Consider the following 13289-nt stretch of genomic DNA (forward strand, 5'->3'; position numbering starts at 1 on the left):
TGTAATACACTCCTGGAAATGGAAAAAAGAACACATTGACACCGGTGTGTCAGACCCACCATACTTGCTCCGGACACTGCGAGAGGGCTGTACAAGCAATGATCACACGCACGGCACAACGGACACACCAGGAACCGCGGTGTTGGCCGTCGAATGGCGCTAGCTGCGCAGCATTTGTGCACCGCCGCCGTCAGTGTCAGCCAGTTTGCCGTGGCATACGGAGCTCCATCGCAGTCTTTAACACTGGTAGCATGCCGCGACAGCGTGGACGTGAACCGTATGTGCAGTTGACGGACTTTGAGCGAGGGCGTATAATGGGCATGCGGGAGGCCGGGTGGACGTACCGCCAAATTGCTCAACACGTGGGGCGTGAGGTCTCCACAGTACATCGATGTTGTCGCCAGTGGTCGGCGGAAGGTGCACGTGCCCGTCGACCTGGGACCGGACCGCAGCGACGCACGGATGCACGCCAAGACCGTAGGATCCTGCGCAGTACCGTAGGGGACCGCACCGCCACTTCCCAGCAAATTAGGGACACTGTTGCTCCTGGAGTATCGGCGAGGACCATTCGCAACCGTCTCCATGAAGCTGGGCTACGGTCCCGCACACCGTTAGGCCGTCTTCCGCTCACGCCCCAACATCGTGCAGCCCGCCTCCAGTGGTGTCGCGACAGGCGTGAATGGAGGGACGAATGGAGACGTGTCGTCTTCAGCGATGAGAGTCGCTTCTGCCTTGGTGCCAATGATGGTCGTATGCGTGTGTGGCGCCGTGCAGGTGAGCGCCACAATCAGGACTGCATACGACCGAGGCACACAGGGCCAACACCCGGCATCATGGTGTGGGGAGCGATCTTCTACACTGGCCGTACACCACTGGTGATCGTCGAGGGGACACTGAATAGTGCACGGTACATCCAAACCGTCATCGAACCCATCGTTCTACCATTCCTAGACCGGCAAGGGAACTTGCTGTTCCAACAGGACAATGCACGTCCGCATGTATCCCGTGCCACCCAACGTGCTCTAGAAGGTGTAAGTCAACTACCCTGGCCAGCAAGATCTCCGGATCTGTCCCCCATTGAGCATGTTTGGGACTGGATGAAGCGTCGTCTCACGCGGTCTGCACGTCCAGCACGAACGCTGGTCCAACTGAGGCGGCAGGTGGAAATGGCATGGCAAGCCGTTCCACAGGACTACATCCAGCATCTCTACGATCGTCTCCATGGGAGAATAGCAGCCTGCATTGCTGCGAAAGGTGGATATACACTGTACTAGTGCCGACGTTGTGCATGCTCTGTTGCCTGTGTCTATGTGCCTGTGGTTCTGTCAGTGTGATCATGTGATGTATCTGACCCCAGGAATGTGTCAATAAAGTTTCCCCTTCCTGGGACAATGAATTCACGGTGTTCTTATTTCAATTTCCAGGAGTGTAGTCTATCTAAGTTGAAAACGAAGAAAAACTATAGTTGTTCATAACTTAAAATTTGTGTTCGGTATTCACTAATGTATATTCTTCAACCTTACTTGTCCTGAGTAGACGTGGCCTTAACGGAATATTGACCATTGTTAGGCGCCATACTAGAAAATAATTAGTAATTTTCTTTCACCTCATTTTCGAGACGTGCCGCCGGTTGGGACACTAAACTTTCTTTCAGATTCTACGAGCTATGTGGCCGCTACGAATAATTTAATATATTTCACTTTCAGACTATCTCAAGGTTGCTAGATAATATCCTACGCAGGAAGGCCTGGTCACAGGATTCTAGTTATAGTATAAGATTTCATCAGCAAAAGTTTAGGCCTGTTATCTTATATTGGTATTCGAGACGAAACCATGATCTTGAGTTGCGGGTTGCATGCCTTCACATAGAACTGACATACGAAATACTATCGGGTGCTGTAAGCACATCAGTTTTAACTATACAGGGTTATTACAAATGATTGAAGCGATTTCACAGCTCTACAATAACTTTATTATTTGAGATATTTTCACAATGCTTTGCATACACATACAAAAACTCAAAAAGTTTTTTTAGGCATTCACAAATGTTCGATATGTGCCCCTTTAGTGATTCGGCAGACTACATAATCAAGTTCCTCCCACACTCGGCGCAGCATGTCCCCATCAATGAGTTCGAAAGCATCGTTGATGCGAGCTCGCAGTTCTGGCACGTTTCTTGGTAGAGGAGGTTTAAACACTGAATCTTTCACATAACCCCACAAAAAGAATTCGCATGGGGTTAAGTCGGGAGAGCGTGGAGGCCATGACATGAAGTGCTGATCATGATCTCCACCACGACCGATCCATCGGTTTTCCAATCTCCTGTTTAAGAAATGCCGAACATCATGATGGAAGTGCGGTGGAGCACCATCCTGTTGAAAGATGAAGTCGGCGCTGTCGGTCTCCAGTTGTGGCATGAGCCAATTTTCCAGCATGTCCAGATACACGTGTTCAACCGGTTCTTCGCTCACTACAGGCCGCCCCGTTGATTTCCCCTTACAGAGGCAGCCAGAAGCTTTAAACTGCGCATACCATCATCGAATGGAGTTAGCAGTTGGTGGATCTTTGTTGAACTTCGTCCTGAAGTGTCGTTGCACTGTTATGACTGACTGATGTGAGTGCATTTCAAGCACGACATAAGCTTTCTCGGCTCCTGTCGCCATTTTGTCTCACTGCGCTCTCGAGCGCTCTGGCGGCAGAAACCTGAAGTGCGGCTTCAGCCGAACAAAACTTTATGAGTTTTTCTACGTATCTGTAGTGTGTCGTGACCATATGTCAATGAATGGAGCTACAGTGAATTTATGAAATCGCTTCAATCATTTGTAATAGCCCTGTACTTTGGATATACGTACGTTGGGGAATATCTGTGATGATTCAAGAGAGAGACAATTAATTATTTATAATCCCGTAACCTCCCAGAGTACTGAGTTAGTTTGCGGATTGCTGATCCATGTTGGGCTAAATTAAAAATACTTTACACTGTTCATAGTATTATTAGTTATTTCTCTTTTGTTTTGGCGTCACTTTATTAAAAGATATCAGAACAGATATAATAAATTTAAAATTTTATTAAATTACATTACACGAGCTCTGAACAAAGTTCCTTATGTGAACAAAACCACAAGAATTCGAAAATGAAACCCCAAAACAGCCAGTATGAAATCCAGTCTCGTAAGGGGGATACATCCAAACACAACCCAGAGCAAACAAATCACTCTAGGTAACAGAAGAAATGCACCATTTATGTTTCATATTCCTGGGAACGCAATGTATCCGTTCACAAAACATTTTTCCATTGTGAAAAGTTTAGCTGTACTCGTAAAATACTCCATGGTATCGTAGATAATTAACAGTTCGTATACTGCTGTGCTTTTTTTTGGAAAGTTCCTGTGGGACCAAACTGCTGAGGTCATCGGTCCCTACGCTTACACAGTACTTAATCTAACTTAAACTAATTTACGCTAAGGACAACACACAACCACGTCCGAGGGAGGACTCGAACCTCCGACGGGAGGAGCTGCGCGAACCGTGGCAAGGCGCCTACGAGCACGCGGCTACCCCGCGCGACAGCTGTGCTTTAATACGCGTTACGCTGCAGATGCAACCTTACAGCCTGCTGCAGTACACGAGGCCAAGAATCAGACGACCACCACGGCGCACTACCCTGATTCAGCCAGCTGACCGTAGCTTGCAGTTTGCAAGTACTCCGGTATCTTTCCGGTCATAGGTTCACAACCATTTTCGAAACTTTTTATCACTGACACCCGCTCCCACCTCCCCCCCCCCTTACACAAAATGACGAAAGAAAAATAAGTTTATTGCTACTCTCATGTTCGTACTTCATGCAGTGAAAAGTGCAGTCCTAAAGCATCGAGTGCACACCGACCAGCGCAGCACCAGGAAACGGCATCAAGAAGGCGCTGACCGGCGCGCCTGTGGAAAGAGCGGGCGCGCCACGCCTCCAGGAAGACAGAGTTCAGCGCCCCCTGTCAACACTGATTTAACCAGCCCCACTGGGTGATCTGCCCCAGTGTGGTCGCAGAATTCGAGGTCATCGGCACTGACAAAGGAAGCTCCCCATCACACCGCCCTCAGGTTTAGTGGTGAGAGGGTTCAATGGACAGCCCATCAAACCCTGAAGACTGATCAAGCATGAAAACAGGAAGAAGGTGTACATTAGGGTTGTCATAATCCAAGGACGAAAATCAAGGACAAAATTAGGTGATTATAAATATGTGGTTGAATCACGAACCGATATACCGCCCCCTCTCCCTTTTATAAATCCCTCCAAATCCTTGAACGCCATGCTCTCCGCCTTGCCTATCACATCCGTCTCCCCTCCCCCACGTGGATCCTGTATGATCTCATCCCCTTCCCCCACCTCCTCCTTTTCCTTGAAAGGATACAGATCCTGTACACCTCCCGTAAACTTGATCCTCCTCACCCGCTCGTATCCCCGATCCTCTCCCATCCCCGCCCGCTGTCGCGCCTGTATTCCCACGTCCCACCCAGTCTCCATCTCTCCACCCTCCTTACCCTCTCCCAAGGTGGCTTCCGCCAGCTCCCCCTCCCTGATGGTGTCCTCGTCCCCTCCAACTACCCCTCCTATCAACTTTGACCCTGCCCCACCCCCCACTTCCGGTGTCCTTTCCTTTCGGCACCCTCCCTCCCTTCTCATCTCTTCCCTTCTCTTCCCTTTTCCCCCATCCCCTCCCTCCACCCCTCTTCCCCCGGGCTTCCCCTTCCTCCCTCCCCCCTATCTCCCCTGCCCGTGGCATCTCTGCTCTCCCCTCTCGCTCTCCCACTCCCCTTCCTCCTCCTCCTCTCTTGGCAGGTCCCCGGACTCGCACACGCATGGTGAACATTCGCGTGCCGGAGATCATCGCCTTCTGTGTCTCGTGTGTGTGATGTCGTTTAGTGTTTTTAGTGTCCGCCGTCCCGCTACTACGTTCACTTGTGCCGTCGGATTCATCAGTGTTCTGTGCGCCGTGTCAACATGTTTTCAGTGTTGTTATCGTAGCGTGTGAACGACTCCGTGTTTTTTTGTGTCTCTGTGACCTCTCTCTTTTGCCCGTCACTATGTTCATTATCATTCTCCGTTCTTATACTATTGTCAACACTATGGCTGAAGAGCGGCGTAGTGTGCCGCTGACAGCCTACCTGATTTGTACAGGTATTAAAATAACAATAAAGTAAAAAAAAAACGGACCAATATGTTGTGCAAGTGACCATTGGTTTGCATTTCAGTTGAATCTTCATCCATTACTTTACTGTGGTAATTACGAAGATGTGGTTGAAACCTGGAATCACACAATGTCTTTTCACCTTTCTTCACGTCAGCCAAATCTTCGTAATTACCATAATTCAAACAGTAATTCGGTCAGCGAAGGAGTTGTAATTAATAAGGAAAATTAATCCAGGCATTAATGATGTCTACAAAGGAGTGGTCAATGATGAAGAAAATTAATTGCAAGTGACATTAAACAACTTTTTTATTAAAGCACTGAACACAAATTATTAACATATACACAATCATGCTTCTACAATTGATATATACCTTCACTTTATGCTTTAAACCAATCATATTTCTCTGAGCCATGGACAGAAGAAAGAAATTCGCTCCGATTCTGAATCAGTCTATGGAAATCTGTGCAATTTGTGTTTTTCACGTTACATTGGATTTGGAGCATTTCATTGACTGATGTTAAAGCTAGCCTGTTTCTTTCTTTTGTCCATTGTGCATTCACTTGGGAAAACACTCTCTCCACATTGGCATTATGCCCTGGAATGGAGAAATAGTGCTGCACAATAGCAAGCAGTTCTTTTTCCCACTTTTTCTTTCCAGTTAGCCACTTTTTTCGCGGACATTTTCCTCTTCGTCCAGGACACCCGTCTTCGAGCATAAAATCGCGGACAGTCCGCGAAATCCGCGACGTATGGCAACCCTAGGTGTACTGAACTGTGAAGAAAAAGCAAAACAGAAACAGTGAACGGTCGAAGGACAGGAAGTGCAATACAGAACGACCCTGCTCTGCAACGGCGTCGTGATTTGCTTCTCACGGTGTTCGGCTGCCAAGAGGGCGAGCCCTGTTCGATCCTCCCTGGTGCCATTTTTTTTTTTTTTATCGCTGTGTTCAGATCTGTGTTTGTGTCGTGGTGTAACGTCTGTTTGCAACAGCGAAGTGTAGGTAAGGTACCTCTAACGACGGTTGATTCTGCACAACTACCCTGCTAGTAGCCGAAAGGAAGTGACTTTCGAATGGGAACCGCGAACGTTTGACGACAAGGCGACAAGTCAACCGAAACCTCCACCGAAAAAGACGTCTGATGTGTCATACACGGCATTAGTAACAGTGCGTGTGTCATATGATAGGAATCTCTTATCGCCGCACCTAATTTGTACGACTGGTAAGTGAGTGAGATATGCCTCCTTGCCCGGTTTATGTGTTCGTATGAATGTGAGCGTGATCACACACAGGGAAATGATGAAAAAACGGTAATGTCACGTAAGCTGCAACAAATGAACGCAACAGTTTCACAATGACACAATTTCTCTGTGCTCAGTCAAAACATACGTTTTTAACGATTTTGAAGTCGCGTTATGTTTTGAAAGTTTTGGCTCTTGAATTCCTTTGTTGTAACACAGTTCACAACCGTTTGTTGTTTTCATTTCTGTGAGGCGTCTATATGGTAGCTCGCCTGCTCTCACTATTCGTCACGTTTACTCGCTACAGTAACGTATGCTTACTAGCCTGACCTCCGCAGTTCCTGGTCTTGCGGTAGCGTTCTTGTTTTCCGCGCACGGGGTCTCGGATTCTATTCCCGGCGGGGTCTGGGATTTTCTCTGCCTCGAGGTGACTGGGTGTTGTGTGTCCTTCATCGTCATTTCATTATCATCGACTCGCAAGTCGCCGAAGTGGCGCCAACTAAAAAGGACTTGCAATACGGCGGCCGAACTTCCCCGGATGGGGCCTCCCGACCATTTCGTTTACCACCGTGACTTCTATTCTGTCAGTATAGAATGACAACTGCCAGGACTACAGAGAGACAACAAACATTTCAGTCAACAGACGGACAGTTCATAATGTTGTCAAAAAAAAAAAAAAAGATTGACACAAGAGAGTTCTCGTCACAGCTCATCCGCTTCGTAGTCCAACACCGTGATCACTTAACCAGGACATCGCAGCTGTTTACCTACACTCAATATCACGCTTGTTGAGCTTGGACCGTTCGCTGTTACTGTTTCGCCGTTTTTTCAGAGTTCAGTACACCTTCTTCCTGTGTTCATGTTTGGTCTGTGTTCAGCTTTTGACGGGCTATCCACTCGGTCATCTTACCACTAAATCTCAAAAGGATGCGATGGGGAGTTTCGTTTGTGAGTAATAGGAAGCCGATACTTAGCCTGCGTTCTGCGAATACTCATAGGGAGTAAAGTACTTGTACGTAGGAGGCACAGGAAGCACAAGACTCAAGTTATGTTTATTTTCTTTTTAGAAATAAAGTGTCCAATTAATCTTCAAGTGTTTTTTACTGATGATTTTGGATTCCTGCCACCGGCCGCCGCAACTTCTCTCCTTCCTTGTTGGTGCCGGTGCTGACTCCCACAGTAGCCGACACGACAAAGACTTCATCATCAAACATTATATTTTAAATTATTACTTCTTTACTACCAACTCTATTTGCAATGAAGTTTGCATACAATGCCCTCATATAACACTGAAAGTGCCTGTAAAATTATGTAGTTGTACGGCGCTTAGTTCAAGAGGTATGTCATAAAAACTTAGACGCGCGAAAAACTAGTTTTTGCTTAAAATGACGCTCAGTAAAACTTCAACATCACGCATAATCTTTGAATCCATTACTTCTTTACTAGTAATTCTATTCGCAACATGCTTGGCAGACAGTATCAATACACTGACGTAAAAAAATCGTAGAACCAAGAAGGAGCTGTGCGATATAAACTAAAGTTGGTAAGCGTGTTTCTACAGCTGAAAGATGTTATTTATTCCGATTTCGCGCCAGTCACATAAGAGTGGCGCTAATAGCGACACCATGAGGATACAGATCAGGTTTGCTTTAAATGCACGCTGTAACGGTCGTGGGCGTTCGTTACCTTTGAGACTGGCCGTGGTGAGCTGATATTAGCCAAGAATACCTTTAAGGCGACAAAGACGCCGTTATCAGTGCCACACTAAATTTGAAAGAGGTCGTGTAATGAGGTCGTGTACGAGAAGCTGGATATTCCTTATATTCCTTCTGCGATATTGCTGAAAGACTTGGCAGGAATGTAGCCACTGCACGTCACTGCTCGCTGCGGTGGTCACGAGAATGTATGGTCGCGAGAAGACCGGGCTCCGAACGGCCATGTGGCACTACCGAGAGGGAAGACCATCGAGTTCGCCGTATGGCTCTGGCGCATCATACGGCATCTGCGGCAGCAATTCGAGCAGTAGTTGCCACCACAGTCACACAACGAACTGTTAAACATCAATTACTTCAAGGACAGCTCCGAGCGAGACGCCCTGTAATGTTATATATAATACAGGCAAGGCCTCCGGTCCAGATTGTATACCAGTCAGGTTCCTCTCACAGTATGCAGATAAAATAGCTCCGTATTTGGCAATTATGTACAACCACTCGCTCACAGAAAGATCCGTACCTAACACTTACAGCACGGTGCCCGTACGCCATACGGGCGCGTCCGCTTTGACGTTGGCGACGGCGCCCGTATACCGTACGGGCGAGCCTTTATTTGGCTCCATAAGCGCGTTTAGCGCGTCTCCGAAGCAGTTTCGGCAACTAATGTGGAGGTATTTCATTCTTCTTCCGCAAGAGGCAAGCACTTATCGGCTATCTCATCCTGGGAGCGGCTGTGAGCACTTCAAAGACGAAGTTACCTGCAGTTCGTTCACAGGTGTTTACGATCGTGAAAATATCGCACAGCGAGTTGACGGAGTCAGAGATCTTAGATAGTCTTTATGGAGATGCAGGATCTGAAACTGACGATTCTCACAAAGAGGATTCGTACTCTACAAACGAAAGTACAAGTGACGATTCAGGTACGTATATGTCTCAATTGTTCATAAAGTGAAGAGTTCATTACCGCATTTTGTATTGTGAGTAATGTTCATTACTTCACTTGCATTTAGTACCTTTTAGTACCAATCATAGCATTATTTTTTTTCTATGCAGACAATGGTACAGACCATCAGTTACCATCTGTGGTACCTGGTCGTGTGTGGCTCACTGAGAACAATGAGCAAAATTGGTCGGAATTAGACGATCAGCCAGCACTGCCGGATTTCCAGAAAGTATAATCGCATTTTTCAGATGCCACTGAGGATCTTCGATATTTTAGTTATTTCTTTGATGACGACCTTAGTCGTCTCATCAAAAGTGAAACGAATCTGTACGCTGGTAACTTTATTACGATTATGAAACGCAAAGTTAGCCTGAAAATAAACTCTGTTTGGCATAAGTGGTCTGCAGTAAAACTGCAAGAGATTTACTGGTCTCTCAGTATTATTTTGCATATGTGCGTCGTCAAATTGCCGAAAATCTGTGATTATCGGTCAACAGACCCGTTTCCGCAGACAGGATTTGCGAGTAAATTGTTGAGTCGCGATCGATTTTGCGCTACATTGTCGACGTTACACTTGAATGACCTCATTAGCAGAGGCGAAGAAAAGCACGACCCACCCTACAAAGTGAGGCCTTTGTTTGATTTCTTTGTGAATAAAAGCAAAATTAGTTTTCGTCCAGGCATGAATCTGACAATAGATGAGGCAATGTGTCCCTTTCGTGGTAGAACAAGCTTCAGAGTATACATGAAAAACAAACCCAATAAATATGGAATAAAATTGTATGCTCTCTGCGATTCATCAACTGGTTATATGCTAAACTGTGATGTATATACAGATTCTGCAGGCAGTGTTGACAATAGTATCCAGGCCCTTGTAAAAAGGTTGTGTTCACAGTACTTTGGCAAAGGACATTGCATTTAGATGGATAGGTCCTACGCCAGTCCATCTCTTTTGGACATGTTGTGGGGAAATAAAGCTCTTGGAGTGGGAACTGTAATAAAAAACAGTAAAGGTTTGCGACGAATATTCAGAACACTAAAGCTAAAAAAAAAGATAGTTTTTCAAAGAAAACACCATCTCTTGGCAGAGAAGTGGAAGTCAAAACGAGATGTTTTTTGTCTTTCCACAAAGCATAAGTCTACCAGCACTAGTATTCAAGTGAGGGTCAAAGGTGGAATAGCAGAAATTGTAAAGCCAGACGTTATTATTGATTACAATAAGAATAAAGCTGGGGTTGACAGAGCAGATCAGTTCTTCAGCTATTATCCGTTTGCTCAAAAAACTTTGAAGTGGTGGTAAAAGCTGTTCTTCCACTTGTTTATCGTGTCAACTGTCAACAGTTTTATTTTATATAAAGAGAACACTAGGAAGAATGTATCCCTAGTAGACTTTATTCACAGAGTGGGGAAGAAATTGGCTGAGAAGGGCGGAAATATTTTTCAGCAACAAGCCGCTTCATCCTCACAAATTGAGAGGACATTTGCAAGGCACTTTCCAGAGAAGGTCCCACTCACTGCAAACAAGGTGAATACTACTAGGTATTGCAAAGTATGTTCAGACAGGGGGAAGAAAGAGGCGGGTAAGCGCATGAGGAAGGAAAGTAGATGGTGGTGCAAGGACTGTGGCGTTGGCCTTTGCGTCCCATAGTGTTTCCAGGATTTTCACACAAAGGCTAACTGCATCTGAACTATTAAAATACTCTAGTTTACAGGTACCTGCAGTTAGACAGTCCAGTGATATTTTGTTTTAAATTTAGATACAGTAATAATGGCATTACTCAAGAGAGAGATCATGTAAAACTTTTTTACCCACAATATTTTTGTGTTTTCTTTTTTTTAATTATAACACCCACTTGTATTTTATATTGTAAAATAAACTCACATTCATGTAAAGCTCTTACTTTTCCCTTTTAAATGATGCAAGAATCATATTCCTATCATTTTTCTGGTCTTCGCAATCTAATTTCAAACATCCATTAAATATGCCAGTTCACAGCCAAGTGCCGGGTGTAAAAAGGGCAGTGTTGAAAGTGCTAAAGACTGGAAAATTGCTCAAGTCACACCAATACCCAAAAAGGAAAACAGGAGTAATGCGCTGAATTACAGGCCTATACCACTAACGTCGATTTGCAGTAGGTTTTTTTATGAAGTACCTCGAAGAAAACGATTTATTGACACATAGTCAGCACGGATTCAGAAAATATCGTTCTTGTGAAACACAACTAGCTCTTTATACTCATGAAGTAGTGAGTGCTATCGATAGGGGATGTCAAATTGATTCCATATTTTTAGATTTCCAGAAAGCTTTCGACACCGTTCCTCACAAGCGTCTTCTAACCAAACTGCGTGATTACGGAGTATCGCCTCAGTTGTGCAACTGTATTCGTGATTTCCTGTCAGAAAGGTCACAGTTCGTAGTAATAGACGGAAAGTCATTAAGTAAAACAGAATTAATATCCGGCGTTCCCCAGGAAACTGTTATAGCCCCTCTATTGTTCCTGATCTATCTTAGCGACATAGGAGACAATCTGAGTAGCCGTCTTGTTTGCAGATGATGCTGTCATTTACCGTCTTGTAAAGTCATCAGATGATCAAAAAGACTTGCAAAAATGATTGAGATAAGAAATCTGTACGGTGCGAAAAGTGGCAATTGACCCTGAATAAAGAAAAGTGTGACGCTATTCACATGAGTACCAAAAGAAATCAGCTAATTTTCGATTACACGAGAAGTCACACAAATCTGAAGGCTGTGAAACGTCCCCTTAGAAAAATTATACACGACTGTGCTTAAACTGACACACAATATTTTTAGCGCAACGCAATCTGACTTTCAAAAATCCCTACAAAGGAATGGCCCTGACTAACATTAACCTGTACCTTTCACAAATCACTTACCTCACAAAAATCTTCGTTACTCGAACTACTGCAATACAGCGAGCGCCACTACTGCCAGCTAAATAAAAGATTCAAACTACAGAAGGCACTAACTACTGATAGGCATAGTTAGCAAATGAAAGATTTTAATAGAGAACAAACAATGTATTTACCTTAATAGTGTTGAAAAAGCATAATATACATAGCAGTTCATAATATCCATTCTGTACTCAAAAATCCGCCATCTCATTTCCCACATCCACCACTGCTGGCGGCTCACCTCCAACTGCGCAACGCTAAGCGCTGTTCACATCCAGCTGCCGCTGCCGGACACTACAATGGCAGACAACAATGCAAACTAGCCACAGACTGCACACAGCACAGCCAGTGATTTTCATATAGAGCGCTACGTAACGTTGCCAATAAGAAAACATAAACAGCCTACTTACATAGCCCCCATGCTCCCCACAAAAAATTGTACGAATTGTTTTGGGCAGTGGCCAATAATGATTTGATAAAATTTTTCATAATTGTAATTACAATAACAAAGAAATCAAATGCACACACTTATTGATACAATGTTGGTCAAAAGCTAAAATTTTCTCACAGTCCATAAAGATAGACCTGATCATTCATCATAATAGTAATTACAGTTTTTTTTCGCAAAGTCTCATTAGTAAAAGAAATTGCACACAGAAGTAGTGGATTTCCATGCTGTCTTGAAGAAGTAGTGTTGTCCTTCCAACGGAAAGACAGTGCTGACTTTTGACATGCTGCCAGGTAATGGGCCACAACAGAGCAAACCCACAGCAGAGTCATTCGATGTTTTGAAGAAGATCGGTAGCTAGGTCATCACAGATCAGACCCACTGTAGTCCTGGTAGAGAGTATGGTATTGGTGGGCCACCAGAGGTGCAGACCCACTGCAGTCCTTGTAGAAATAATGGTATTGGTGGGCCATCAAAGATGCAGACCCACTGTAGTCCTTGTAAAGGCAGCCAGCAGCCATCTGTTGCGACTGTGCAGGTGCACATTCACCATCGAAGAGTCTTGTGGAGAATATAGCAAGTCCATAATCACCACATGTGCACTCACAAAGTTTTTTGGAATTGTCCTTAGAACCAGCAATGCTGTTATCCAGTCCCTTGCTGAATTATTAACACACGTGCAAACACTAACAGTCCTCCTTTTTTTTTAGATATTGTGCATATACCACGACCAACAGAAATGTGTGCAGTGAAATGAATGCTTATAAGTTACTTAGTTTGATAAACTGGTGTCAATTACGATTTTATAACATGAGAATACAATAACAAAGGTACAAAATACATCAT

This window comes from Schistocerca cancellata, chromosome 6 (assembly GCF_023864275.1).
Source record: "Schistocerca cancellata isolate TAMUIC-IGC-003103 chromosome 6, iqSchCanc2.1, whole genome shotgun sequence".
NCBI lineage: Eukaryota > Metazoa > Arthropoda > Insecta > Orthoptera > Acrididae > Schistocerca > Schistocerca cancellata.